Here is a 25,423-nt window from a genome sequence, read left to right on the forward strand (position 1 = left end):
TCTCTATTACTTGCATTAGAGTTGTGATACTCTTACTGCTTTATCGGTAGATCCTATGCTACTGCATAGTCTGTCTTTGCTACTGGTGTTGATACCATACTTGTTATCATATATGCTTAGTATAGATATGCTAGAGTCCCATCAGTGACCCTACATCCTTGTCCGTCTGTCATGTAATACTAGCGGGCCGTGATCCCTTCGGACGATGAACACAAATATGCCTTATACTGCATATTTATATATGTAACTTCGGTGGACCTCGGTGGCCTACGATATGGAGCGAGATGGACTGCAACGAGATACCGACGAAGACGAAGACTATTACTTCCTTAAATTATATATACTCTTACACTATACATGATACATGATATGATTAAAGTCGGGTAGGCTTGGAGAGCACCCACGAGTGATTCACTGTTGGCAGAACGACAGGGCAGGTAGAGACCACCTAGTAGAGAGGTGGGCCTGGTCCCTGGTCGGTGTCCGCGGTTATTTCATAATAACACGCTTAACGAGTTCGGTGTATTTGATCTGAGACTTCCATTGGCATATACGAGGAAGGAAGCATGGTAATGGGCGTGCTGCACGCAGATTGACTGAACTCGGTCTGCATGTCTGCTCGCCCTGACGCCCTCGGGCTTTGATCTGCGGACCTAGATTTGACTCAGACTTTATTTATAAACATTCTTCAGTAGTCAGTACTCACATGGACAGTTATGTGCATGCCTAGCTCTGTAGGGTAGATTTGGTATTGTCTGTAATATTTCAGTTATTTGCATACATAACAACAAGAATTTCATTCTTTTGACTAATAAAATACTATGAATCAACATGATACGTTGACGCATAAAGATATTCAAAAGAACTGGAGATAAGGGGCTTACCTGATGTATTCCCTGAAAAAAGAATGCGATATCACTAGCTTTAATCAGATTACAGAGGGCACCTACTATATCTGTTGGAATGAGTCTTACCAACCTTTCCCAGTTTTGGAACATGAAGAGGGGATGACTCCTCTCCCTTTTTGAACCCCATACGTTAAAAAGATGTCTTCGACAAAGATGTTCAGAAGCCGTATCCATGAAAGGGAAACAAGGAAGATGTCAAAAACGATGTCTAGTCTTCGGAGGCGAGGTTGGTCTGGAGTTGCAGGCCCGTCTGCATGCCGTTTGACGCCAGCATCTATGAATGCACGATGCCTTGGCTTGCCATCATCCACTAACCAAGAAGGGAGTAATTGTGTTGCAACATTAGTACGAGATGGAACCTTTTTTTAAAACTTCTCCACACACTACAAGGTGTTAACGATCTGTGGACGACCCACAATCCAGCGGCCATTGTAGGGGAAGAGAACGAGATTCCAAGGATGGATTTAATCGTCGTGCACCAATCGTCTGAATTTGGTCATCCGCGTAGCACTGTTTCCCCCCCTAGAAATGGATAGAAACATAAGCCTATGCATTATTGCGATACTTGAAGTAGATAGATCGGACATGAACATCTCTTGTCCTGAACAGTGCACTTGTTTAGTCGTGCAGGGTGTCAGATATGGAGTTTGGTAGCATGTCAAGGGTGTTGCCCCAATCTGATTTCCAATGACAATAGATTCGCCTTTGGTGAGCAACCAAGGAGGTCCGGAAAGCTGCATATCAGTAATGGAGCCGCGTCAAACTCGGGTGAGGAGTTGACCCATCATTTTTTTCCTTTGACACCTGTTATCGTGGTGATGGAGGTAGGTGATGGGCGATGGTGTAAAGCTCAAGGGATTCTTTCGTTTTGATTGTAATTTTCTTTTTTGACTGGTGTTCTATTGTCCAAAGGCTAGCGTTCTGTCTTTTCAGTCTTCTTAGGCATGTATTTACATGGCTTATACTATGATCCATATAATATATAAATGAAACACATATTACCATGCAAAACAAACTCAGTGCACTTGTCTCCCGGAAGCGCCCCCCCCCCCCCCCCGGCATCGCCAAAGACCATGGATACAGAGCAAAGGATGCGGTACATCGAGGACACGCGCAATCAATGCCAGCACCCATTTAGAGTTTGGTACCAGCGATGCTCGGCCTGGTGCGCGCGCGTGGCTGCTGGGGCTTCGGCTTCCGGAACGGGTGGATGGATGTTGCAGATGACGGTGTTGGTGTGCGGCTGTCACCCAACCCCGCCACCGACATGGGCGAAGTGCCCATTGTTTTCTTTAAAAAAATGGACTTATTTATTTGCTATGAAAACAAACAGCCTAAAAGTTTGGCAGCACTAGACGAACAATCTTTCAGTAACACTACAAATGTTTTTTGAATTGATGAACAAACTTGTAGGGTAGAGCGAGATTCTCAGACCAATGTGTGCTAGTTACTCACTATTTTCTCCTAGAACCGATTCCTCGTTTTTTAAATAGAGATAATTCCTGATAAAAAAAGTTTAAATGGAAACAAACTCATTGTGTCAGCTAGTGCCGCCTCATGTTCATGCAGTTGTTGGGCTTATCCGTCTGTTCGTCTCGGGTACAGTTTCTAGCCAACTGCAACTCGCCTCGGCCACACGAAGGCTAAGCAGGTCCAACAGCATGAAAGATCAAGATGCTCACACACTATCAACTGCTAAAGAGGAAAAAAAAGTGAAGCATGTACCCTCATGTCAATCGCTCCTCAAAACAAATCTATCGAACACTCTACTGCTTTGTGGACCTTGGTGTCATACTTGTCGCATGGTCTCGTTTTCTTCTTAAGTTCCTTTGGTGTTGCGTTCAATATATATACCCTCTCACATATTGCCATTGTTGTTTAGATTATCCTTTAGCACGCTCCTTACTTGAGAATCAGAATGTAGCTCTTATCTTAAACCTCATCTTTAACTAGGTATCATATGTACATTTTTGTTTATTATAAATTGTACACTGAGATATTAGAGGAAACTGGCTGGCTTTTATGCCCCGTTTGGGCTCGTCTATCTTTGACGGCTTCATGACTACAGGAAAATATGACATTAACTTCTGTAGCTTGTCCATGGGCGGGCAGGTTGTGAATCATTATCCAACAATATATAGGTAGCGGCATGAACGGCGGCCACCTGGCTTAGAGGAACCTCGGTGAGCTATGGAGGGTCACCCAACCTGGACGAGCTCCCGGTTGCTAGCTCTCCTCTCACCAAAGGCGACGTTTCCTGAAGATAAGCTATATGCCCTAAATATGTAGTACAAGTCTATCATTTTATTGACGAAGGCCAGGAAATAAAGGTTGTCGTTGTGTGGGAGCATGCAATTTCAATTTGACCAGTCCTTTTCTCTAGCGGTGCACTCATACCATGACTTCTGTACCAGGAGCCCACTTGTCCGACAACGCGAGCTTCATCTTGAAAGGAGTCATATGACCCTCAGGACTCGGGTTGGGTGACGAAGAGAAAAAGACATTAAAACTATTATGATTATCTCGTTTGGTATCATCCTTTTTGAAATCTCTATCTCTACATAATCTTTACCTAATAATAATGCTTCTGTCCATCCGTCATCCAAATTACCCTCGAAGTTGGTGAGAATTACCCACCAATGCCACTTGTAAGGGCAAAAATGATTCAATTTTTCCGTTGCCATCAAACGGGCGAGCAAGTGGGATACCAGATCGAGCGTGTGTTCAGTGTGAAGGTCGTCTCGCCTGATGCACAACGAGGATGCTCAGGATCTAAGCGGGCGGCGCTGGACATGATGCTCAGGAAACAATTATTCGAACTCTCTGGAAGCTTCTAGCCCTCTCTAATCTCTTCGAGGAGTCCGGTTGAAGCTGATCCTGTATATCCTCGCTGACGTGGAATCGGATCGAACCCAGGATCAAATTCGTTGCTCAAATAGAGAGATCAGATCGAGAAAGAGGGTAAACTCGAGGTCAAACCGAGAGAGGCCACGAAGGAGCGCTGGCGGAGAGCCGGATCATCACCTTAGGAGCGCTTGTGTCTTTATTTGTTTTTCCACTTTTGTTGTACGGTTTTGTTCAGGGTTTGGTTTTGGCTAATTTATACTCCCTCCATTTCATAATTTAAGACTTTTTTCCGCAAGGTTAAAGAGAGTTTTGTTCATAATTATCGGGTTACAATGTTGAGATAACAAGTCCTCACAGAATGGAGGCCTCGAGTTCAACCATACAGTAGTACAAGCATTGGTACGACTCTAATGAGACAGATGATGTGCTACCCTATTCTAATCTCTACTAACATTAAGTGGAACAAACTCTCTATCAACAATAAGAGCTTTAATCTCCTCAGCTAAGTGTGTGTAGGCCGACCTAGACAAATTACCTCCCTTAATGGTGGCCAAAAACCGTTTGAAGCATCTGACTAGACAATGACATGCATGAATCTCTACTTCTAAGGCGTCATTACAGTTGAAGATATACCTACAAGCCGCAAATATCATTGAACCTTTCTCAAAAAACGTCTTACATTACGGGACAGAGAGAGTTGTTAGCTTGCTAGTATCTTTCAGTTCAATGTTATACATGTTGTACTCGGGAATCTATGAGCTAAGTAATGTTTCTTTAATGCCAAGTAAAAAGTAGAAACCCCACTGTAATATGCATGATGTATTTGATAAAATTAGTATGCTCGCGATTTGGTGAAAATCTTGTCAGAAATATCTAATATATTAAAAAATATATGCATATACTTAATCCTAAACTATAAACTGTTATCAAGATATTTTGCATGTCATACACTTTAGAGGACCCTGCACCCATATTTAATGATACATGCGCAACACAAAAATAAATTACATGAACTATTGTAAGTATCACCATTTGATGTTAGTCGGCATGTAATTTTGTCTTCTATTATTTCCAGCACATACATTTAACTTGTTTCAAATATTTCGTAATATACAATACATTGAACATGAAGCTATTTTTAACACACTAAAAGACTTGGAACAATATATTATTTCTGTTTGCAGTTTTACAAAAGTGAGTTTTTAAAAGTATAAAATTTTAATATAAAAATAATGACATGTTTTCATTAATTGTTACAGAATTCGTCATAAAATCTGATTAAAGCTTTTTAGTATTTTCTGAATCTTAAACACTATTAATAAGTTTTAATTCAATAAATATATGATTTGCATATTTTATTTAAGAACAGACAGAAAAAAGAATTATGTTATTGCCTTACAAGATTTAGGACAATATATCAGTTATAAATGTGATTTTAAAACTAGATTGTAACACGTGTAATATATTAGTAGAAACAATCGTATTCATATTCATAGGGTTATATATCGACTTTAATTAGAGATTAATTTTTCATTTAAGATTTAATACTTAGACTATTGGAGAAAATTAAGTATGTGTCAAATGCAACAAACATACACTTGCACAGAAACAAGTTTATTATTTACGACAAATCATTATTGTATATGTGGTTGCAACTGATGTAAGAAAGATTAAAGCAATTTTACTATATGGGTAGCTTCTATGGTAAACTAGATACTACAGAAGATCTATGACATATATTATATGTGTATCTCTATTCAGTACTTTGTATGTAAAAAAACATATTTTTCAAAAACTTGAACATTTTTTCAATATAATATACATTTTTTAAATTACCTGAACATTTGTTATATTGCACAATCATTTGTTTACATTTTATAACATTTCCAAAAGTTCACGTATATTTGTTTGAATGGTGAGGAAATTTTTTTTTCACTAATTTATTTTTGAATGAACATTTTTTCAAAATTATATACTAACAAATAATTTACAGTATGTTAATATTTTCAAATTTGTTGGGATTCAATTTTTTGGACTAAATATATGTATTACAAACATATGCATTTTAGATTTTTTTAAATATGAGCATAAGACAAAAAAAATAGAAAAAGAACATAAAAACCAAAGAAAATCAAACTAGCATGTGGAAAGCAAATTGGGTTGACCCAACTGGACGCCCGCTGTAGGCGAGTGCGGTCTTGCGCAAGGCGATACATAGTCGCACCCGCTTGTGTCCTATGTCATCACACGTCCATGATCCCTTAAAATAACACGCTTGTATGATGTCGTTCGTGCCATCTGTGGTCTTTGTACGCCTAGCCGTCTTGACAGACAATTTCTCGTCAAGAGGGGAGATCTTCTTTCGAAATCACTAGGCACCCTTGCGGGGTCATCCAGTGTCGCTCCCGAGCGCAAGAAGTGACGTAACATCACGTGTCATGGTCCATCTGAGGTGCACCCTATATTTGAAACTTGACGAAAGGAGAGGGGATCACACTGATTTTTTTTCCTTTTTTTTTCTTCTGTCTTGGACATGCTCCACCGTAGGAAGCATATGTGTGCTCCACTTGCTGAAGCAGACTCACGCTTTGTGATCACGCACAGCTTTGCTCTGTGACGAAGCCTACATGTGCATGCCTGTGGAACAAATCTGTGCTTCACCCTCTTTTTCCCCTTTGGGGCACATTCATGCTCCATTCGTGAGAGCACACTTATGCTTCATAATAAACCACACAAGTGTTCTACAACGAAGTACACCTGTGGCTCCACCTTTGGAGCAGACTTGTGCTTCAACTTATTTTCCCTTTCAAAGCACAGTCATGCCGCACCTGCAGGTGTACAACTACGATTCGCGGGGATGCACATATGTGCGTCACCATTTTTTCCCTTTCAGTTGCACGTGCTTCACAGCAAGGTATCACACTTGTGCTTCTCCTCCGCGCTTGTGCTTTTGCTCGAGAGCACACGTGTGTGTTGTAGGAACACACTAGGAAACAAGACGTGGCGTGCTTTTGTGCGCCTCTGCTTCACTAAAGTGACCTCCGCGGGACGGTTTCAAGGGATACCCACTAACTAATTGCTCTCATCTTTTTTATTAGGGAACAACGAATGATTTGGCCTCGGGCCAATCACGGGAAAGCTAAGCACGCCCAACAACATGACTTGTTGAGGTTAGCTTGCAATCGACGACATTGCCATCCTCATACTTTATTAACCACGAGTAAGAGAAAAAGGTGCAACATGTTAATTACCCTCATGTGTCTCCCGCTCCTCCAAACAAACCATACTATCGCTAGTTCCGTTAAGGAAAAGCCAAACTAACGCTACCGCCCTCCTGTTTCTGACGTAACTAACCGATCTGCTCATGATTATGTATCTAATGGAGCCCTGGGTGTCTTTTTGCAAACAAATGAGAGGAAGAAAATAGGACAATTTTTTGAGGAACACCGAACACGTTGCAAGAAAATAAGACAATTGCTAATAGGCAAATGGGACATCCTATATGGTACCGTACGTGCCGGAAGCCACGCGAGCGTGCACTCTCCCTGCTCCCTCCACGCGAGCGAGCACTCTTCCTGCTCCCTCGCGCGCCCCAGTTGGCCAGCCCATGTACGGGAAGGGGAGCCCCTTTATTTTCTCCTTAAATTTTTTTCTGTTTTCAGGTTTTTTTATTTTTTTAAATTAGCTGAGATTTAAAAAAAAATATCAAATTGTTCGTGAATTCAATAATGTTCATGATTTGAATTTTGTTTTTGGAAAATGACAAACGCTCATGGATTCAAACCAATTTTTTGAATTTCAAAAGTAAATGTTCACAATATTAAAAAAAAATTCGAGAATTTGAAAAATGTTGACAAATATAAAAAAATTCAGAAAATTCAAAAATGTTCGCTGTTTAAAGAAGTTTTAATGTCCGAAAAAAGTTAAAAATAAAAAATGTTCCTAAACTGTAAAACTTGTTCCCGAATTTTAGGCTAATGTTCACGTGTTCCAAAATTTCTACAAAAAATAAAAGAAGTGTTCGTTAATTTGAAAAAATGTTCAGGATTTTGAAAAAGTGACCACGATTTTTTCAAAAATTATTCATAAGTTGAAACAAAAATCACGATATCGAAAAATATCCATGATTTTTTTTCAGTTTTTCCAAAAATGGTCCCAAATTTGTACAATATGTTTGTCAATTCAAAATATGTTCGTGAATTTAAAAAAAGTTAACAATTTAGAAAAATGTTCATGAGTTCAAAAAATGTTCACAATTAGAAATGTGTTCGCAAATTTTAAATAGAGTGGAAAAAAAGAAAAAGGAAAGTGAAAAATAAAGAAGAAAAAGAAAAGGAACAAAAATAAATGGAGAACAGTAATGAAAAATGAAAAAGAGAAAAGAAAATGCAAACGTGAGAAAAGAAGAAAAACAAATGAAACCCACGAAAACAGTTCTGAACCTTCCCAAAATAGGTGGGGAGGAATCCCGAATTGGGCCGGCTCAAAAAGTAGCGGACACTCAAGGTGGGTAAGCGCCAGACCATCATCCAAGAATCTTATGGCCGTGTGACCATCTCAGGTTTGCTCGTCAATCGGTGATGTATGCACTTGTTTCCTGTAGCTCTTCCTATCCAAGAATCTTACGCTTCTTCAGCTCTTGTTTAGTTTTGCTTGTTCTAATTCGAGGATGTGATGATCAAAACACCCACCTATTTTCTCAGGGATTTCTATCCCTCTGCTGAGAGACCGGTTCATTCTTCCGAGCATTTTAAGATATCCTGATGTTTCTATTTTGATTTCCGTTTGATCCTTTTGTCTTCCTTAATGAAAGGAGCAAAAGGCCCAAGATTATGGGGTTGAAGTGATGATAATCTTCCACAGAAAATCATATTTAGTGTTGACTAAAATTACAGACTACAATTATCTGGTCAACTATTGAATCTCAACCGATCTGCTCTTTCGTTTCCGTCGATCTCCATCTGCTCTTACACTCGGTCTACATGTCTGCTCGCCCTGACACCCTCGGGCTTTGATCTCGCGGACCTGGATTTGACGCACACTTTATTTATAAACATTCTTCAGTATTCAGTAATCACATCGCCAGTTATGTGCATTCCTTCCTCTGTAGGGTAGATTTGGTATTGTCCGTAACATTTCAGTTATTTGCATGCATAACAAGAATTTCCATCTTTTGACTAAAAAATATATTATGAATCAACATGATATGTTTGTGCATGAAGATATTCGAAAGAACCGGAGATATTTTTTGGGGGGAAATGGAGGCGTACCCCCGGCCTCTGCATCATAATGATGCATGCAGCCATATTATTAAAAATTCGCAAAGTATCACAAAGTCATCAAAGTATTATAGCTCACAAGTGGAGCGAAAAATAAAAATAAAGCAAAGTTCATGCTGACAATCACAACCGTAATGGCAATAAGAAGGATAGGCTCCCTAGAGTCCTATCTTGTTATGCGACCGCCATCCGTACCGGTTGAATATAGCCCGTACTACCATCTCCCACTGGTTGCACCCAGTAACCAAAGGCTCCCCGGATTCCATAGGAGTGAGTAAGGACCACGTACGGATCCAAGTGGTAGCTCTGAAGATGACCTGCAAGAAAGTTAAATTGTGTTGTCTGTTAAACATCAAATCATTCCTACAATTCCATATAGCCCACAAGAGCACACATATTCTAATCCGAATACGAGCTGCTGTAGTATGTTCGACCCCAGTTAACCATATTCCAAACAACGATGCAATGTCAACTGGAGGGGTAATGTTGAAGGCTATATGAATCGTTCTCCAAAGCAATTTGGCTAATGGACATCTAAGAAATAAATATTGTATTGTTTCATCATGATCACAAAAGCAACATTGTGGACTACCTACCCATCACCTCTTGATTAAGTTATCCTTTGTAAGAACTAGTAGAACGCCCGTGCGTTGCTATGGGCTATCCACCATGTTATCTCTAACATCCGAGTCCAAGACAAAAAAAACAGCCCATGCATCTTCTCTTTTTCTGTTGAAACCTCTGCTTCCCGTTCGGTTTCCCGCCATAGCGGGACATTTCTTGCTGGAGACACATCCTTTAAAACCAGATGAAGTTTACCTAATCTTTGTCATGCATTGTAATACAGATGAAAATTTTCATATTTACAATATAATAGATTGGGTTAAATTAAGTTATACTATTGACACAAAACAACAAATGATTATAGAGATCATTCTCAAAGGTCCATTCAACAAATGCACACTCACCTTGGAGGCGTGTGGCAATATGAACGTATTCTAGTCACCAATAAGCTCCACCTCCAACCCACATATGCTAGAACGGATAATTGTCGTTTTTCTCTTTCTTGTCCTTCCCTACATCTTCTACTCTTAGCCTCTTCGCCAAGACAATTTATTGGTGCCAACAAGCACCATGTCAGCATTAGTGTATTCATCATGGACACCTCATCTTCTTAATTCCTTGCCAACTTTAGTTCTCGTTCCTACTTATTTTTTAGAATCCTCTTTCTTTCATTCTTTCTTTTTTCATCTTATTGTTTGGAACACTCTTTCTTTCTCCAACACCATGAACCACTTGGTCACTTTAGTTTTTTTCCTTCTAATTCTTGAAACACTCTTCCTTTCTACTATAGCATGAACCAAAATTTCACTATTGTGTTGTGTTGTCCTCACCCGTGAACGTTTCGACAACAGTCAACATGTGAACATCCTGTAGAGCATAGTCGTCATCCATCTTGGTGAATGCTAGGTCACCGATGTCCCAAGCGCATGGTGGCCGTCGAGGTTTTCAATTTTGGAAACAAAAGAATTTCGGACCTCACCGAGATATGCAAAATTTCAAATTTTTTGCATATTTCAAAAATTGTTTCGGACTTTGAGGTTTCAAATATCACTTAATTTTAATGAATTCTAAAATAATTTAAATTTACTTTGAAACCAATTTGAATCCACTTCGAAGTTTTGGGTTAAAAATATTTCGGACCCCATTCATATATGTGAAATTTTCAAAATTTCACTGAAATATGTCATTGCTATGTTTGCAAGCGGTGCTCGACCATGTCGCCGAGAGTGTGTTGATCGTCCTTGCCCACGAGCGCTTTCAAAATAATTTGGCATGATTAACCGCTTGCTTAATTAATTAAGTACAAAAATAATTAATAACATACCAAATTCTCTGCATGCCTAATTAACAATCAACCATATCAATTAGTTATCGGACTAAGGCCTCCTTTGGTTCATAGGATAGGAATTTCATAGGAATAGGAAAATCATAGGAAATGAGATGGCATGCGTCTCAATTCCTATAAAGAAAAACATGCCATTTGATACATAGCATTGGTTCATAGGATAGGAATTTCATGGGAATAGAAAAATCATAGGAAATGAGAAGGCATGCATCTCAATTCCTGTAAACAAAAACATGTCATTTGATACATAGCATAGGAATTCTTCCATTGAGTCTACACTAATGTTTTTTTTCCTTTGAAATGTGAAGGATTGGTTCCTATCCTACATAAAAATAGGAATCCATTCCTACAAACCAAAAGGCTTCATAGGAATTTGTTTCTTTGAAAATCCTACCCTATGAAATTCCTACAAGATCAGATTCACTACAAGAAATATGTCAACTTGTGACCTTGACTATTGGTCACTGAAAGGTCATTGTTTTTCATTTGCGACCTTTTTGTGACCAAAAACAGAAGGTCAAAAGCTGAGGGTCGTTAACTGACTATAGTGACCTTCTCCGTGAGAAGGTCATGGACGTTTACGACCAAAATATTCCTACTGTGGCGTTTTGGTCACTAGCAACCTCCCCAGGCCACGTAGGCATCCAGCGTGGCAAGCTGATGTGGCATAAGATTCAGCTCGGTCCAATTCGGTTTTCTACATGGGCCTAGCCCAACAATTCAACCTATTTGTATTTTTTTTGTCTGTCAATTTTTGGTCAGGTTCATGGGCCAAGCCCAATATTATAGCCTTTTTATTGTTGGGTTGTGGCCTTTCTGTCTAAACGAATTTAGTTTTTCTTTTTTTTCTCCAAAAGAAGGGTCCACTAGTCAGATGGGTCCCAGTTGTCATCATCAGTTGGTTGTAGCCTTTTCAGGCGCAGTACACAGGAATACAATTTTGCACATATATATTGTTGAGAAATTTTCATAATTTTGCTGTCAAAGCAGCATGTACACAGGAATACAATTTTGCTATCAAAGCAACATTTCAAACGTACATCTTCATGACATCGTACATAAAAACCAGCAATAAAAAGATTAGAATATGCCATTTGGCTCAGATCTTGCATGCGCAGCATCTCACATTCATGTACAGGAGAGGAGGAGGGGCTTGAGTTGTCCTGAAGGATACGCATTCCTGAAGGACACAAAAAGTAGAGGTATTATTTTGGACAATAAACTCCAAGACAACATTGTAGGCTATTAACGTAAAATAAGTTATTATCAGGTTAAGCCTCCTTAGTTTAGTGATCATTTTCTCATACAATTTTATTTCAACTTAATAGTATCCAGAATCAAGCAAGGAACTATATATCAGCAGCAAAAAGGTGAGAAACTGCATCAATCCACAAGATAATGGTTGTATGATTTGTTCTTCAGGAACTTGGAGAGCCAATCGACCAAAAAAGTTCATGGAGCTCCACAATAAAAAGCCCATGACAGTTAGTTACTATTTGCTTCAATATAAATGAATGACATAAACATTGTACTGGCATCCTTTGCTAACACTGCTAGGCTGCTAGCTGTGTGTGAAAATCCATGTATCCATGGACCTAACTAATGTTATTTGTATCTCTAGACTAGAATCAAATGATCATTAGTGTTATTATTAACTTGATGGTGGCATCTTCTAGTAGGGTACAGATTTCACACAAGACATGAAAAATAGACGAGGCAATACAATGTTGCTATGTTGTGGCCATAACAATTGCAACTAATGCCCACTTCATATCAGATTTGCAAGGGGTAGAAGGAGGGGTGGACCTCACCATGTCAGGGGGTAGAGGAGAGGAGGAGGGCATCCTGTAGCCACAACTTTTCCTCATGAGAGCAACCTGCACAAAACAGAGCCTTCAACATGTTTAGATCGGGAAGAGAAAAAAGAAAGAACAAAAACAGAACCTATTCCCTCATTCTTCCCCTATTCTTCCTATTTCTATTTCTCTCCTCGGTGTCATTGAACCAACCAACCTAGCATAACCTTGGATGATCTGCTAGCTAGACTGGGGTGGATAATCAAGCTTGAACAATGCATGGCATGCTTGTTGGTATTGTCGGATATCTATGCTTGTCTACCAAAGAAATTGCAGTCAAAGCCCGCAATATAGGCAGGCCTTTTTTAACTGATACAACCCCCACGGCAGAGGGGCGCTGCACTATGTGCCATAGAGAACAGACTTGTGCTCAACGCACAGCCAGCTGAGTTCAGACTTGGCAACACACAGTCATCATCATATAACTAACACAGACACAAAAAGGAAATTTACAATAGAGCAGTCATCTCCATGTCGCGCCGAAGTGGGACACGAAGAACCGGAAGTCCGGGTGGTCTACCTGTACGCAGCGGAGCCAGTTGTCCGCCTCCTACATCAGCGACGTGACACTCTCCTGCTCCGGGGCACCATTGGACGCCCACAGGGAGCTGCGGAGCTTCTAGGATGCCAGCCCAAAGGCGGGCAGGGAAAGCCTGCCCGTTGTGGTGGTGAAGTGGCCGATTACCTCGAAGCCGGGGCATGCTGGTGTGGTGGGATGGCTATCTGCAAGTTGAAACGAGAGGGTTTAGTTAGCGTCATATGAAGCAATGGAGGAGGATTGCAATGTACAGGTCACATCTATAATAATGGTGTTGTGTAAGCAGAAGGCAAAATAATAAATTCCGCATTTCGTATGGCGCTAGAAACAGGGTGCGGGTGCTGGTGTTTTTACCCTTGGAACGTGTTGCCAAGCAATGGAATGTCAAGAAGCACATGTCCAGGTCCTTCAGCATCGGTCCTGTTGGGATTCTATTGCAACCCAGCTCCGCCTTCTCCTACTCCCGCGTTGTCAGCCTGTCGCCGACCAGCCACACCTGCAACCCATTTCACATCTGACTCGCTGCGTCCACGTTCAAAAAGAGGAGTAATTTTACTACTGTTTAGTTCATGTACCTTGCTGCTGTAGCTGCAGGACAGGGCAAGGCGGCCCCGGAGCTCCGGGCTGATCTGCTATCCAAGCACCTCCTGTAGATCTACGTCCACCACCTGAACCTCAAGAAAACACATATAATTTCACTACAAGAATCTTGTTAATACATGACAGTCCGTCACAGATCAACTAAAATCTGTCATGTGTGTCTGTCCATGACGGACACGAAATCCGTCATGTATATCACGTCATAATTTGATAGAATACCTTCCATGACGGTTCTTGGCCGTCATGGACCTGCCCTAGGCCCGCCCAGCCCAAATTAGGTTGTGACGGAAAAAACTGTCAACGATTTAAATGACCTGGAAGCAACGTGGACCTAACAATGTGTCTACGTGGATCTGACGTGGAGGCTAGCAAGGCCCATGCAGTAACCAGCCCAATTAGGATTTCAGTCCAATACAACCCATTAGTTGTTTATTTTGGCCCTACCTTTAGCCCACCTGTTTTTTTAGTCCAGCCCATTTGCCCCTTTCTTAGTCCAGCCTCTTCTCTCAATGCATTCCAATTTACAAGAGAACCAAATTATATTCATTGAAACAATAGCATTTGTTCATATGACAATACAGAGTTTCAACAATCTAGTTTGATTCCAAAAACAAAGTTTAATATCAAAACATCACAAGCGATATAAACATATTTTTAATTTCAAATAACATGACTTGAACGAAAAAAATGCACTATTAGCTGATTTAATCTACAACACTACACCACCGCTTCCAGACAGCTATTCGAACCCAAGTAATTCCTGCTAAAAAACTTCAATCTCCAAATTGCCAAACCTGCATAGAATCCAAAACACATACAAAATTATAACAAGTTATAATAGGCAGCTCCCAAATGAATCTAAGTAGTAATAATATTAGTTGATTTTTCAACCAATCATCTAATGGACACACCACTAATATATTAAGGTAGCATGAAAATGTGAGCAACGCACGATAGAAAATAGCAGACTAGTTACAAGTTAAAAAATTTGTTCTATAAATGTGACAATTTATCATCCAAACATAGAAAGGTCAGCTTCATTTTAAAACAAAGGGTGGACAAATCATTTCATATTCATCAAGTACAACAACAAAATATCAAGTTTATATGCACATGACAGAGCTTGGTATATCAAAATGGATGATTTCATAAAATAAAATGTATTTCATAATTAACAAAACATGAAAACAGTAAACTAATGGCATACTATCTTCATCAATTAAAGCTAATTTCTGTCAATAAACTTGCCTTTTGCATGTAAAATAACAACACTCAAAGCCAAGTCCATTTTAGGCAATTAAATGATGCATTTAGTGACCTTATTATGCTAACAGTAGAATTCTTTACAAAGACAAATATTTGCTAGCATCAGAAAACTTCAGTTAAGCACTTGAGTTAAGCACTTGAGAACATAGATGAACTTAATGGTTCAGATTTAGTCTGATGCTTTTGGACCATAAAATTCACATCTAGATTAACCACACCTGAGAATTGTGAAGAACAGTAACATGTTGGAAGAGAAAACATCATGCATTATCCCATTTACCGATTAGTCTTCGTGGCATACAAGGTACATAATTATTTCCACCCACACTTCAATATGAGATGGGATACAAGGCACACAATTATCTCTGCCCACATGAAAAATTATCAAGTAAATAATCTAGTTCTGGTTGTATACATAACAGTTTAGTTTAACTTAGCGCACCATTGATTAACTATTCTTTCTAATAGGCTTTCACCAAGGACGTGGTGTGAATAATACCAAGAAATATAGAATATGCTAGTAATAACAATGAAATTTTGAGACTGAACAATTGCACTATGTAGCAAATCGAACACTCCTAAATCTGAAGCGAGAATAATATACCATCTAGCAGTAATCTTAAAGAAAAACACGCAATCTTCATTTCCATCGGTCCTTGAGATTGCAATTCTGTGTACATGCATTTTCGGAAATACAATAGTACAAAATCCATCACCTCTGTTGTAATAAGCAAAAAAACTCAACACCAATTAAACTGTTAGCTTGCAAAAGAAAGGAAGAAGGAAAACAGAAGGATTATTTATACAACTACATTAAGAAGTCAGTAATATTTGAATTGAGTAAGACAACAAGGCAGTAATGAAGTTCATTTCAAGGCTCTCACTTTGTGTCACCTATTTGATCAAAGGAGAAGCAATCACAATCGGACAAAGATTAGTATGATAGAGAAACAATGAGTACAGCAGGATGAAGATGTCTCTCATCCACGTTAGGAAGTGAAACACAAAGTAACAGTTCTAGTGTTTGCGTACAATAGCCCAGTCATGCATCAGCGTTGTTTGCAACCATAGTAATACAAAACTTAAATATTCAATCAGAAAGAAGAAGAATAAGGGAGGAATAACCCACTATCCCAGTGATAGCAAACAACAAAGCGTACCAAACAGAGGAATAAATCAATCTAATCATCGTCGCCATGCAAGCCAGACATGGACACATGTGTAGTGCAAGATATTACTGTAATTACTTTGAACAGATGTGCATTGCAACATTGAGGTCACAACATCAATCAGTTTTACTTGTTGCTCTTCAGGGGCGTGTGGCTTCCTGGTACAACATAGACAGCAGCATCATGAAAATGGTTCTTACTTGGTTGACAGAGTTCACTAGAGGGAGGGATTTAGGTGGGCCAGCAGTGACAAGATTTGCTACTGCCTTTGACTTTGTGTTGTCTGCATTAGCACAAGGGCACATTGATCAATATGCTCACTTCAAAGAGTGGAGGGGTAGTAGATTTAATTCTGCAGAAGGGAAGGTCGTTCAAGGAATTGTTTTGGATAGCTGTGGGTTTTGGCCTAATGTTGCCACATGTCTGTAGGCTGCACTCATTATTATAGAAGTTCTTCGATTCGTGGATTCAGATGAGAAGCCAGCAATGTCATTCATATATGATGAGATGGATCGCAAAGATAAAAAAAATTAACAGTGTGAAGAAAAGGTACGTCACTGTACTGACTTAGTAATTCTTAATTGTAGCTTTTGGATATGCTATCTTAATCTTATTGTAGTTAAGTTTGACCATTTCTATTTTTTTATCAGCCACACTCCAATATTTAATATAATTGATGAAAGATGCCGTATGCAACTTCATAGGCCTCTGCATGCTGCTGCATATTATTTGAATCCACAATGCCACTATATTGATAATTTCAAGCCTGCTGAAGTAAAATGTGGCCTGTACACTTGTCTTGAAAAGATGGTTTCAGATTAAGATGAAAGAGTCAAGATAGATCTACAGATTGATTCATTTAAGAATGCTCAGGGTCTATTTGGAATGCAATCGGCTATTACAACAAGAACTAAAAAGAGGCCAGCAGATTGGTGGGATTCGTATAGAGATGATTGCCCTGAGTTGCAGAGGTTTGCAATCAGAGTACTGAGCTTAACTTATAGTTCGTCAGGTTGTGAGCGGAACTGTAGTGCTCATAACAAAGTGAACGTAACTGGAGTGCTCGTAACTTGTCGTTCGTCAGGTTAAGAAACTGCAGGTTTAATTCCCATTATTGGATTTCTTGCACTGTTGTACTAACAGCCAACAGCATTTTAATCTAGTGAAGATTGAAGTTGCAGCATTGGACAAATCCCACGCCCAACATCCAGCAATGGAATCCAAAAAATAAAAATCTAAAACTGTACCCCTAATATACATCTGCAACTCAAGTACAACCAAGCCATTTGCCGAGATGCACTCACCATCTGATGAAATCAACGCTGCCGGTGCCGTCGTCGAGCGTGAAGTACACGTCCATGTTCCGCTCCGCTTTGCCGCTGACCATCCCCACGAGACTAACCTACAGATCCCCCAACCCAAATAAGAAAATGTATAAGAACTCAATTCCGACGAACAAAAGGGCCCGGGAGAAGCGTGTGGGGGGTTGGCTGATTCCTCACTCACATTGTCTCTCCGCCAGACGGATCTGGATCTGTGCTCGCCGCCGGATGGAGCTGGATCCATGCCCGCCGCCGGCGACCTCGGGTACTTCCAAATCCGGCAGTCCGTCCCAGCGCCACCGCTGCCGCCTCGGCTCGAAGGGTAGCACTGGGCCGCAGTATCTCAACACCGAGATCTGAATGGGGAGGGGTATGGCGTGGGGTACACAGGGAGGGGTCTGGCGCGGGATAGATGGGGAGGTGTCCGGCGCAGGATAGATGAGGACGGGCCTAGCGCGTGGTGGTTCAGCATCAGCGCCGCCGGTGCCCACATGGAGCGACGCGAGGAGGATAGGTGGTGGCGGCGGCTGGTGGTTGGTATGGGAGGAGATGGGAGAAGGGGAAGGTGAATTAGGGTTAAGAATGGGTAGGCTCCAAAATTTTGACTCCCCGCGTTGGCGACTTAAAATTTCATTCTCTCGCGCGCTATGTTAGTTTTCGTCTTTGTTTTTTATTACGTCTCACTGACATGTGGGACAAACAAAGGGCACGCACGACACATCAGCAGGAGCGCCTTCCGTGACGGTCAAGTGGTGTATTAAAGGGGGGGAAAGTAGGCCCAAGTAGGCCCGGTTAGTCGATTCATGATGATTTCCGTGACAGTGCTTCGCAGTCCGTCATAAAGGGGCTACCGTTTTGTAGCCCATTCACATCTTCCTGTTCTGTGACGGATTCCATGACGGCTTAGAAGAACGTCATCAGAAATCCGTCACGGATTAACAGATTTCTTGTAGTGTTTGGAGTCATTGCCTGAACATCCCCAGTAACTCATCCTCAAGAAAACAATTATAAAAGACTAATCTTAAGCCACTGGTATCAGTCGAACACTAGCAACTAGTGAGCACTGAAGAAACAACACAATGAAACACTGGGGAGGAGCCTGAAGCCGTACCATTGGAAAACAGAGGCAAGATCATGGAGGACACACTGAAAGATGCAGATCGGTGAGTAGCACTAGCCCTGAACCTGCCATGCCTGGAGGTACAGGGGACGGACTAGCCGGTGAACACGACGGCCTGCAGCGAGCTGAGCTCCTCGTTGGCCCCGTCGGCGAACAGGAACGTGAACGCTCTGTTCCTACATGTACAGTTTCAGAACAATCCGTCAGTTCACCTGAAAACTGTTTGGGGTCAATAAAGGGCGTCAGACAGGAGGTCAAATCGGGATTCTTGGAAGCGAAGATGGAGAGGAACTGGTTGACGGAGATGCCGAGCTGCAGATCCCACCAGGGGACGAGGAACTCGAGCTTATTGTGCTTCTTCCTGGACGCCTGCAGCTGCATGATCCGCAGGTTGCTCGGGACCGTCCTCCCTCCCCCTGCAGATCGACAAAAACCCAGCATCCATCCACCATTCGTCAGAGTTCAGAACCATGTGGTGGATTCATGAAACAGCAAGGAACATGTAGTAAAATCCTTCTTACTAGCGCAGAGGAACCAGTGGTGGACGTCCCAGGCGAGGGGCGAGGCGGCGTCGGCGTGGAGGTAGAGCACGTTCCCGTAGGCGTCGACGCGGAAGAAGGTGCCCCGACGCAGAAGCGGTTGCGGATCTGGGCTCCTCCCGCTTCTCCTCCAAAGGCCTCCGCCGTGCGCTGCTCCCACGCGAGCCCTGCATGTCACCCAAGGAGAGGAGAGGAGCGCATATGTTAGGAACCGCAGGAGAGGGAGGGGAGGCGCGGAGTGTCGTGCGCGTACGTGGTCGTGGCGGGGCACGCCGCCATCCTAGCCATGGACTGCCTGCCTGTGGTCGCCGGGCCGGCGAGATGAGGCGTCGTGCAACAAAATCCCAAGGACGGAGTGGTTGGTTGGCTCGGAGTGGATAAGGCTAGGGGAGAACGGGAGGGAGGGAGGAGCTCGATCTCGTCTATGATGAGGGTCGTCGATGGTGGGCGGCAGCGGATCGAGGTCTGAGGGAGGGAGGAAGGGAGATGGGGATCTGGGATCGAGGGGCGCGGGAGAGGGTGGAGCAGCGGCGCTTGGGGGGTGGGGGTCGAGCTCCATCGGAGGGAGGTGGCCGACGCGCGCGGGAATGGAGATGGAGGCCGAGGGCTCTGACTTGGATTGGATTTGGGCGGCGGTGATTGGAAGAAGGGGGCTAGGGTTTCGTGGGTGGATGAGGATGAGAGGGATACGGGGTGATTCGGGAGGGGGTGAGAGCGGCGAGGGGGGTGTGGGCTGCCGTTGGATCCGGGCGCATCCGACGGTGCTTAAGCCATGATCCACGTGAGCTGATTTTAGACCAATCAGAATAGAGTATCCCCTTTGATGATGTTAAGAACATTTAAATTGGTCATAATCGATTGAAAATAAGATTTTGAATCATGTGTGTTATTTGACTACCTAAGAAATTTATAAAAATATGGAAATAAAAAACCTTCGCATTGTGTCACCAAGTGTGAACTACTTTTCAGTAAAAATAACAAACTTTGAATATTGTTAATATATTAAAAAAAGTGTTCTAAGATATGAGTTTTTTTGTAAGAGAATCATTTTTCGAGTGTCCAAAATGATATTTTTATAAAGAACCTAGCAAATATTTGTTGCAAATTTGGAGCACATCAATTTTATAATTCACAATCATAGCACATGTGGAGCACATCAAATACTTTTTCAAGCTTATGTAGTTGTGTTTTTCTATTTGTTTCTCTTGTGTTTTTTGCACAAGGGTGCATTTTGGAATGGCATAGTTCGTTCAAATTATCTCATATTGTGCACAAGGGTGCATATTGGAATGGCAAACAATGTTGCCTAAGGAATTTTCATTTTCTTTGGACGAAAAAAACCATTTTTTATTTTTCGAGTGCCCAAAAGGAGGTTTTTTTGTGAAGGACCTCCCAAATAATTGTTGCAAAATTGGACCAAATCATTTTTATAAAATACTAGGACATATTTAATGCACAATTGACCAAATGGTTGGGTTCGAAAAGTTTTGATCCACCTCTCGTTAAAAAGACAAATTTCCGCCGATTCAGTTGGAAGCGGGTCAAATTTGAACAGCAGCTGCCTCATAGTTTGCTATTTATTTTTTCCAAAAATCATTTCTAGGTACATAAGTATCTATTTAATCATAGAAACACCAAAAAAATTCCAAGATTCAACCACTAGCTAGGAACGGTCATTCTCGCCGTTTTGATCGCATTTTGAAACGGCCATAAAAAAATAAAATAAAAATCAAAAAATTGGGAAACCTTCGCATTGTGTCATTATATGTGGCCAAGTTCCCAGGAAAAATAACAAACTTGTAATACGGCAATTATTTTAAAAAAGTGTTCTCAGAAATGAGTTATCATTTGTGAAGATTCATGGTTTTCAAGCCAAATGATCAATCTTATGGCCATATTCATGGCATAGTTTGTTCAAATGATCTCATATTATGCACAAGGGTGCATATTGGAATGGCAAACAATGTTGCCTAAGGAACTTTTCATTTTCTTTGGACGAAAAAACCATTTTTCATTTTCCGAGTGCCCTAAAGGAGGTTTTTATGTGAAGGACCTCCCAAATAATTGTTGCAAAATTGGACCAAATCAATTTTATAAAATACTAGGACATATTTAATGCACAATTGACCAAATAGTTGGGTTCAAAAAGTTTTGATCCACCTCTCGTTAAAAAGACAAATTTTCGCCGATTGAGTTGGAAGCGGGTCAAATTTGAACTGCAGCTGCCTCATAGTTTGCTATTTATTTTTTCCAAAAATCATTTCTAGGTACATAAGTATCTATTTAATCATAGAAACACCAAAAAAATTCCAAGATTCAACCACTAGCTAGGAACGGTCATTCCCGCCGTTTTGATCGCATTTTGAAACGGGCATAAAAAATTCAAAAAAATCAAAAAATTGGGAAACCTTCGCATTGTGTCATGATATGTGGCCAAGTTCCCAGGAAAAATAACAAACTTGTAATACGACAATTATTTTAAAAAAGTGTTCTCAGAAATGAGCCATCATTTGTGAAGATTCATGGCTTTCAAGCCAAATGATCAATCTTATGGCCACATTCGTGGCACAGTTTGTTCAAATGATCTCATATTGTGCACAAGAGTACATATTGGAATGGCAACCAATGTTGCCTAAGGAAGTTTTCATTTTCTTTGGACGAAAAAACCATTTTTCATTTTCTGAGTGCCCTAAAGGAGGTTTTTTTGTGAAGGACCTCCCAAATAATTGTTGCAAAATTGGACCAAATCAATTTTATAAAATACTAAGACATATTTAATGCACAATTGACCAAATGGTTGGGTTCGAAAAGTTTTGATCCACCTCTCGTTAAAAAGACAAATTTCCGCCGATTCAGTTGGAAGCGGGTCAAATTTGAACTGCATCTACCTCATAGTTTGCCATTTTTTTTTTCAAAAATCATTTCTAGGTACATAAGTATCTATTTAATCAGAGAAACACCAAAAAAATTCCAAGATTCAACCACTAGCTAAGAGCGGTCATTCCCGCCGTTTTGATCGCATTTTGAAACGGGCATAAAAAATTCAAAAAAATCAAAAAATTGTGAAACCTTCGCATTGTGTCATTATATGTGGCCAAGTTCCCAGGAAAAATAACAAACTTGTAATACGGAAATTATTTTTAAAAAGTGTTCTCAGAAATGAGCTATCATTTGTGAAGATTCATGGCTTTCAAGCCAAATGATCAATCTTATGGCCATATTCGTGGTATAGTTTTGTCAAATGATCTCGTATTGTGCACAAGGGTGCATATTGGAATGGCAAACAATGTTGCCTAAGGAAGTTTTCATTTTCTTTGGACGAAAAAACCATTTTTCATTTTCCGAGTGCCCAAAAGGAGGTTTTTTTGTGAAGGAACTACCAAATAATTGTTGCAGAAATGGACCAAATCAATTTTATAAAATACTAGGCCATATATAATGCACAATTGACAAAATGGTTGGGTGACAAAAGTTTTGATCCACCTCTGGTGAAAAAGACAAATTGCCGTCAATTCAGTTGGAAACGGGTCAAATTTGAACTGCAGCTGCCTCATAGTTTGCTCTTTATTTTTTCCAAAAATCATTTCTAGGTTAATAATTATCTATTTAATCAGAAATACATGGTTTGATGGCGAGACATCGAGGTTTGGACGGTGGCCGAGGGCCCCAGCTCTAGAGCGCGTAAGCTCGCATGCCTGCCGCGTGGTCACCGCGTGACCGTGGTGTTGCCATGTGTTCTGGGCGGCCTAGGCATGTCTAGTGGGTTGGGTACTTCCCAGGTAGGTACTAGGAAGAAAATCACAACATAAGATTCTCACGAGGAGATCGATCGATGCTCAAACATTAATTAGCAGCCAAGTGTTTGATTTGCGGTACGGGAAATGCACATGGCTAATGGGCGTGAGTTTCGGCTGATGATGATCAGTTACTAAGAAGAGCGTCTTCACAAATTTTCACCTCAAAAGGAGGAGCCTAGGTGGTACTTGCTTTACAAACTACCACACTGGACATAAATACGAATGTTGAAGCTGGGCTCAAAATAATGAATGGATTGAGCTGGCATTTGGTGGAGGATGGTTATTTGGGCATAGGAAAGCACTGTAGAAAATGGATACCATTTGGACATGCCAAAGTGGTACTTCCTTCACAAAGTGCTGCTCTGATCAGAATAGGAAAATGAATATTTTTAAATTATTTTTGAACTAGGCAAGGAAGGTTTTTACATATTTGACGAATATATGACCCAAAGAATTTATGAGATTTTTTTGGGAATTTTGGGAATAACAGAAATATAGGTTGCTTCACAACCTAGGGCAAAAACCACCACATGGACATGACACATAGGCAAAACTGATGAGATGGCGCCTAGTCATCACAACCCACCACAATCTACAAGGCTATGACCATCTATATTGGTCATTAACAACTAGAAATAAGGCAGGGGACTAGCACTGTTTGCTTTGTGACCTTTTCGTGTAAGGAAATTACGACCTTTCTGACCGAAATGGTCGCAATGGTTTAGGGTTTGGAGCCCCTCGAACAGCTTTTGACCAATTGGTCTGAAATGGTCATAGATCTATGACCAATTCTTCCAGGGTCACTGACAAAAGGTCACTAGTTGACATATTTCTTGTAGTGATTCCTACAAACCAAAGGAGGCCTAAGTGGGAAAAATTCCCTACTTCTAATTATTTGTAGGCATAAATAATTGTATCTAATTAATTAATTACATTGATGACTCGTTTTCCAAATTGATTCAGTGTAAAAACAATCCTATTTAAATGGACCTAATGAATTGCATACGTAATTAAATATCTATTTAATTAATTGCATTAATAATTTAAATTACAAATTGGTTCAGTGCTTGATTTTCAATATATTTTCGCATGAATGGCTGCTACGAATGACGACGACGACCGAGCATTGTATGGCACATTTCATTCATGAATATTTTGACATTTGAATGGACACACTCGATTTGAGAATGTAGTCTGTATTCCTCTCTATCAAACTAACAAGAAATATAATATGACCTCATCCACGAACGTATGTATGTGGCAGTCTGACGACCGACCTTCCGCCACGGCCGTCCTTAACACTGTGATCCACTCCCTGGCGTTCTCAAGCAACCCGTTGGCGTTAGGCCCAGCCACGACGTCTTCCATGGTGTCACGTACGGCGTCCCTCCGCAGGGGTGTGCGGATGCATACACTCATAAGAAAAAAGATATATTATTATTTGTTATATTAGGAAACTTTTGATTGTCAATTAATAGTGAAGATAATGATAATAATAAATGGTATAACGCGCGGGATTAGCGATTTGTTATGGAGGAATATCTTATTCTATTTTGGTAGGTTATCGAGAAAAATCTTATGTGTCCTTTAGGAAGGTGATCTCACATATATGGTGTGATTTCTGAATACTTAATTACTTATTATTTACGAGATTGAATTGAATCAGAGCCTGCCAAAACAAGCACGAAACAAGATTCTCTTAATGAGATTTGGTTTTTTAATGGGAGAAAGAAAAAACCAATGAGGGATGGGGTGGTGGGAGGTGGGACAAAGAAAAACTAGAGGAAAATAAACCATACCAGGCTACCAAGTGCTCCACTAGGAGTAGAGATACTTGTTTGTGGACAAACCACATAAAGATTTTAATGCGCGAAGGAACCTTAATCTTCCAAATATGCAACGATATCGAGATTGGGCCAAAATTAATCAAATCCAGATAGAAAGATTTTACCGTAAAAATCCCATTCTTAGCTAATTTCCATTGCGTGGAGTCCGGTTGGTCAGACATGAACATCTATCAATCTCTGAACCAGGTGCATCCATGTATTCCATCGCTCACCAACTAGTGCTCATTTGAATTGAACATTTAAGGGGATCGTATGTAAAACTGTGCCTACGTTATCCTACTTACGTTGCGCAATGTTATACAGGGTGGGATATTGTACGGCCAGGGGTGTCTCTCCTAACCACGTATCCTCCCAAAATCTTGTTGACATCCCATTGCCAACCAGGAATTTGTCCCTCCGATAGAACAGGTCTTCACTCGCATAAGC

At 40.7% G+C, this 25,423-nt stretch overlaps 1 non-coding gene and 1 pseudogene across 1 annotated transcript; both read left to right on the forward strand.

The window, feature by feature from the left end:
• The first annotated feature begins 553 nt into the window (after positions 1-553).
• Positions 554-672, forward strand: LOC123089006 (uncharacterized; annotated as a pseudogene).
• A 7,919-nt stretch (positions 673-8,591) lies between these two features.
• LOC123088979 (small nucleolar RNA Z155) lies at positions 8,592-8,671 on the forward strand. The gene has a single exon (XR_006442179.1). It is a non-coding gene; the product is annotated as a small nucleolar RNA Z155 (small nucleolar RNA).
• Positions 8,672-25,423: the final 16,752 nt, after the last annotated feature.

Source organism: Triticum aestivum, chromosome 4A (assembly GCF_018294505.1).
Source record: "Triticum aestivum cultivar Chinese Spring chromosome 4A, IWGSC CS RefSeq v2.1, whole genome shotgun sequence".
NCBI lineage: Eukaryota > Viridiplantae > Streptophyta > Magnoliopsida > Poales > Poaceae > Triticum > Triticum aestivum.